Source organism: Mastomys coucha, chromosome X (assembly GCF_008632895.1).
Source record: "Mastomys coucha isolate ucsf_1 chromosome X, UCSF_Mcou_1, whole genome shotgun sequence".
Classification (NCBI taxonomy): domain Eukaryota; kingdom Metazoa; phylum Chordata; class Mammalia; order Rodentia; family Muridae; genus Mastomys; species Mastomys coucha.
Window position 1 is genome coordinate 154,855,274 of NC_045030.1, and position 5,664 is coordinate 154,860,937.

At 39.4% G+C, this 5,664-nt stretch overlaps 1 pseudogene; it reads left to right on the top strand.

Moving 5' to 3' along the window:
• The first annotated feature begins 4,713 nt into the window (after nucleotides 1-4,713).
• LOC116099716 lies at nucleotides 4,714-5,379 on the top strand (annotated as a pseudogene).
• The last annotated feature ends 285 nt before the right edge of the window (nucleotides 5,380-5,664 follow it).

The window sequence follows — 5,664 nt, forward strand, 5'->3', positions numbered from 1 at the left end:
TAAAAAGCTTTTAAAAAGTAACATATTACATACTGAGCAGGTTGTGTTTACATATTTAGGAATATATATATATGTGTATGTGCATCATCTACCTGTGTCTGTCTATCTATCTATCTATCTATCTATCTATCTATCTATCTATCTATCTACCTATCTATCTACCTATCTAGACATATGTATGTGACAGTGAAAAAAGAGGCTGTGAATTTGAAAGAGGGCAAGGAGTGTTATATGGGAGGATTTCAAATGAAGAAAGAGACTAGGGAAATGATGTAACTATATTATAATCTCAAAAAAAGGACAACAGCAGGGAAGAGAGGATTTCAGTCAGGTGGATTGCCAATTATTTGATATTTTTCTTAAAAGCTGTGTGCTTCTTTTGAGTCAGAATGCAATTGTTTCAAGTCTTCATTAATCAGTGACACCATTCATCAAATAGACACTTTGGCATAATGAGCGCTCATAAATACAGTGTTTGGGTGTTTGTGATCTCTCTTAGAATATTAGAATGAGAAATGGGGGTGGAAGGCTGGAAATCATGGCACACCTCATCTTCATATTCTCAAACAGGCTTCCATATGCTACACTGAATTAACATTCTGTCATCTTTTCAGATTCCTCTCTCTCTCTCTCTCTCTCTCTCTCTCACACACACACACACACACACACACACACACACAATGAATGAACCAAGGGCACCTGCTCCGACTTCCTAATTGAAGCAGTTCAGGTCCAATCACGATTGTTAACAGAAATAAACCAAATCATTTGTCCCAGTGCTTAACTTCACCTGTGCTGCCTGCTTTCCTGCTGTTATTTGTACTTAGGGTGGATGATAAAAAGCCGTTGCCAAAGCCTCTTCACAGGAAAAGAAATCCCAGCTGGGATCCAAGTGAAAGCACCTGGGGGCAGTGGATCAGCTGGCATCAAACAAGGATTTTGCCAGCCTTAGTTGGCTCTGAGGTTGATTGAAATGAACAGATCCATTTCCAAGTACTGTACTGTGCTGGTTTCAAATGAGTGAGTGTTTAGGTGTCACTCCTGAGAAAATATCAAGGCCTCAGAGACCTGCTCTCATTATAGTACCTCTGAACAGACTTGCCCCAGGTTTCTAAAGCTGCAATGTATACACTTGCTACCATCTGTGTGTTAAGATTGAGACTATCCACATACACACTGGAAACTAGAAAATCACCCCTGAGTCCCTGAGAGAGAAGGGACTTTTTGTGCACAGTATTTGTGCATTTGTAGTAATGACAGTTGTTGGGAATCTCATGATTTCAACACTTTCTCTGATTTTTCAGCCTGCTAATGGTCTGCAGACTAGGGAAGGAGTGCTAGTTTTAAGATTTGTCTTACATATAAAGGGTATGGTAGATGGGTCTGGCCATAAAGGAGGTTTACAAATAGTATCACAAGTGCTCATTATTAATCAGTATTTTAGCTAGTCAAGCAACCCCTCACCACTGCATAGAGGTTTGTTGGAGCTACTATGTATTATGTCCTAGCAAGAGGATGTTCTTGCATTTATGGAGTCCATACATATCTCAGACACAGTCCAGACTGTGATCTGTGAGTAGGATGTGTGTTTGATGTTTCTGTGTATGGGGTAGAATGATATTTGGAATGAGAGAGTATAGAACCTATGAGGAGATATTGAGGAATCCCAGGAATTCCTCTGCAATGTCTGAGTTGTACCCACTGAAGCCATTGAGAATTTATAGACTTAAAGTCAGAGGTTTCAAAGACTGGCTGAGCATTTGAGTCATTGGAGCATTTAAGCTTTGGAACATTGGAGAAGCTTAGATTCCAGCAGGGAAAGGAAGGTGCAAAGAGTCTGAGACCAAGATTCAGGTTTAGGAAAAAATATTTTTTTTGTTTAGTTTTATAAAACAGAATCTCAAAAGAAAACACAGTCTAGCCAAGGACTGGAGTTCACTATGTAGACCAGGCTGGCCTCTAACTCATAGAGATATGCTTTCTTCTGCCTTCTGAGTGCTAGGACTAAAGGCAAGTATCACCACAGCAGGCCAATTTTTTTTAAAGTTAGTGTGTGTGTGTGTGTGTGTGTGTGTGTGTGTGTGTGTCTGTGTGTGTGTGTCTCTGTGTCATGTATTGTAGCATGTAGACAGAGGTCAGAGGAGTATATTGGGCACCTTGTTCTATTATTCTCTCCCTTATTCCTCTGAGACAGCTTTCTTCCTGAACCTAGGGCTTTGATAGTAGTTGACAAGTTTAAGTAATCCTCCTGTTTCTGCTTGCTCCATTGGTGCTAGGGTTATAGGCTCAGGTGTGCCCAACCTGGTTGCTGGGGGTTTGAACTCAGATCCTCATACTTGCTTTTACACCAAGTACTCCTGCTTGTTGAGTCATAAATCCAGCTCAAGAGAGCCACCAATTTTGAACATCATTAAATGTTTATTATTCTTGACAATTGTCCCTGACTTTATACAATATCATAAATGAGTAATAGCAATTACAGCATCAGTTACTACATTTAAAGTTGGGAGTTTTACTCCCATCGTCCTTTTAACCCTCACAGTCACCCTATGAGAAAAGTTCTTTTATTCTCAATTTGAAGATGAGAACAACCGAATCTCAAAGCAATAATATAATTTGCCCAAGATGTCCCAGTTCATACACAAATGCTCTGACATTTGAGCCTAGAATCTTCCTTTATGAGCTCATAATGTTTGGGAGGTTGTACTTTTTCTGAGATAATATTGTTTTCAGAGGATGGGGGGGTGTAACTATGTCAAAAAAGGATGAAGCACAGTATGTCTATGTGTGACTGTGTGTTTTAACACAGGAGTGTTTGCAATATGGGGAACAGATGGGATACTGAAGAAACTGTAGCTCAAGGAAAGATGTGGAGAAGTCAAACATGAATGGTATTATTTCAGCTAAAACCCCAAGTATGAATCCAAGCTTTGCTATTGGATAACTGTATGACTTTAGGCATAATAACTGAAGGCTTCTGGGGCCTTAAGTTTTCCTGTCTTAATGATTTGAACCAGTGATGATTCTATTGAAGGCTTATAGGTTATACAAAGGGTTTGTTTAACATGGCTTATCATAAAGCTTAATACATGGTAGAACATGTATTTTGACATGAAGATGGAGGGGTAGTCTTCTCAAGGGACTGTTGTACTTATCATGATCCCAAACTGAAAGTTGTAATTAGAAATAATCCAATTAAAAAAAAAACTAACTTGAAGTAGCTAGAAACCACTGAGAACAAACTCTCTTTTAGAAAATAGTCTGTGACATACTGCATCTTTCCCCCCTTATTTTAATTTATTTACCTTTTTACAGTTTTGGTTTTTAGCCCTGGCTGATTCCAAACTCACCTTAGCCACCAGAGGAATAGGACTATAGGCCTGATGACATTGCATCTTCGTATATGAAAAGGAAGGTGATTCGAAACCCAGTTGTTAATCTTATCCTTATAAGGAATTACAAGAAACCTGGGAAATTGATAAGGACTTAGAGAGTGAGACAGTTGCTTTCAAGTATCAAGGTGGTCATAAAAGACGAAGTAAGTATCTTACCTTTTAGTATCTTGTTCTCAGAGATGGCTGTGTGGTTAAGGGAATTTGATGCTGGTTCCAACCAGAGAGAAGATCTCTGGGAAGAACTAACTCTTACATGAAACTTGTATAGCTCACTGTGAGTTCTGTGGCCCCTGGAATTGGTGATGGGACTAGATTCTGAATTTATATATATGACGGTGAAAATTGGTGGGAAGGCATTTAGAAGTTATTCTACAAAATCAAGAGGCAGAGCACCATATTGCCAAAGTCTGACAAAGAGGGAACAGTAATCCTCCAAAATTGGAAAGATATAATGGTCCCAGGGAGAGTAATTAGATAACGTGAAAAGGATTCTTGGGAAGGAAAACAGCCTCTTGGGAACATTTTCTGTATGTCATGACCTGTGTGAAATAGTGTTCTTTTGAGAGTAGAGGCAAGAAACTGCCTTCAGTGAATTAGAGAAAGTCAGTTGAAAATTGAAGATGATAAAATACTTGGGCTAGGCAATTCCAATCTGATTCTTGGTGCTGTATTGATAATTGGGTCTTCCAAGAGGCATGTGCATGGAAAACATGGATAAATCTTTTAAAAAGCATAGTGTTAAATTTAAGAAGGTAGACAAAAAAGTGTATATGAAATGATTTCATTTATATTAATTTTCAGAAAAAAGTAAAAACGTTCCATGTGTTCTAAATCAGGTATCCGCTATCCTTGAGGGATAGTAATTGGGAGGAGATATAAAAAGAATTTCTGAGGTGTTGATCATATTTTTTTTAAATCTGGGTGGGTACTAGTTATATGGATGCACTCAGTTTATAAATATCTAAATAATTATTTAATCACAACATTTGGATTTTCTGTATATACTATACTTCAAGAAAAATTAGGAAACCAAGATATAATCTATGAACAAGATAATAGTTCATTTCAAGAGGAACAACTCTAAATATTAACAAGCATTTATTTTCTTTACACCATGAAACTTTTTCTTTCCTAAATTGCTAATTCTTCAACTTCATTTGCTTTTCAGAATATCCCTAATAGGTCAGCTTGGGTCTTCCAAGTGGCATGCACTAAGATGTATCAGTTACATCAGTAGAAGTTCCTTTGAAGGAAAGGAGGTGCTACAGTGGGAAGTCGTTAGGTCAAAATGCAGGTATACTTTCTATATCCTCTGTCCTGAGAGCAGCTCTCCTGCCTTGGCTCCTCACTCCTGATAATGTATGCCTGCTCCAAGTTCATCTCTAACTGTCCCTTGGTCAAGAACACCTCTCAGCTGTCTGCAGTGGTGTTGAACCAGCCAGAGACATTGACAGAGGAGTGCCTCAGCAGCTTGGCAGTCTAGAGTCCTGTGACCTCACTTATCCCTGGCTGAAGCTTCCAAACCAACATCATTTCAAGGAACATTGACACAGCTGCCAAGTTCATTTGGGGCTGGGGCTACCACAGTTGGGATGTCTGGCTCTGAGCTGAGATTGGGACTGTTTTTGGAAACCTCATCATTGGCTATGCCAGCAACCCTTCTCTGAAGCAACAGCTCTTCTCTTACGCAATTGTGGGCTTCGGAATTTCAGAGGCCATAGAGCTCTTTTGCCTAGTGGGAGCCTTTCTCATCCTCTTCACCATGGGAAGCAGCTGTCTCCACTTCCACCTCCCATACTTCTTTCTCCCGTGTCTCATCAGCCCCTGCCCCATATGCTGCTTTTCCTGCACTTACCCAGGAAGTCTGGAGAAAGTGGTTGGCTCTGGGTTTGACAGAGAAAAGATAAAATACTCTTTTAATACAAAAATATGCAGGCATGTTTCATTTGAAAGGATAAACATGTTAGGGGAATATAATATATAGGAAGACCTTTGGATCATAACATGATCTAAGGGAAGGCTAATGGTGAATTATGAGGCAAATACTGTCCAGTGGAGGAATAGTGTACTGGGGAAAACTAATGTTCTATCAGAATCTGTGCCATAGCCCTAGTTGAGACTATCCAAGGAAATAAATGGCCTCGGTTCAATGCTGTAGTGAATCTTAAAAGATGAAGCTATTTAAAGCTGTCACTCAAATATACTTCCAGTAGGAGGTCCTCTAGAAAAGATCTCTGGGCAGTGCATGTCCATGCCAACCACACTTAAG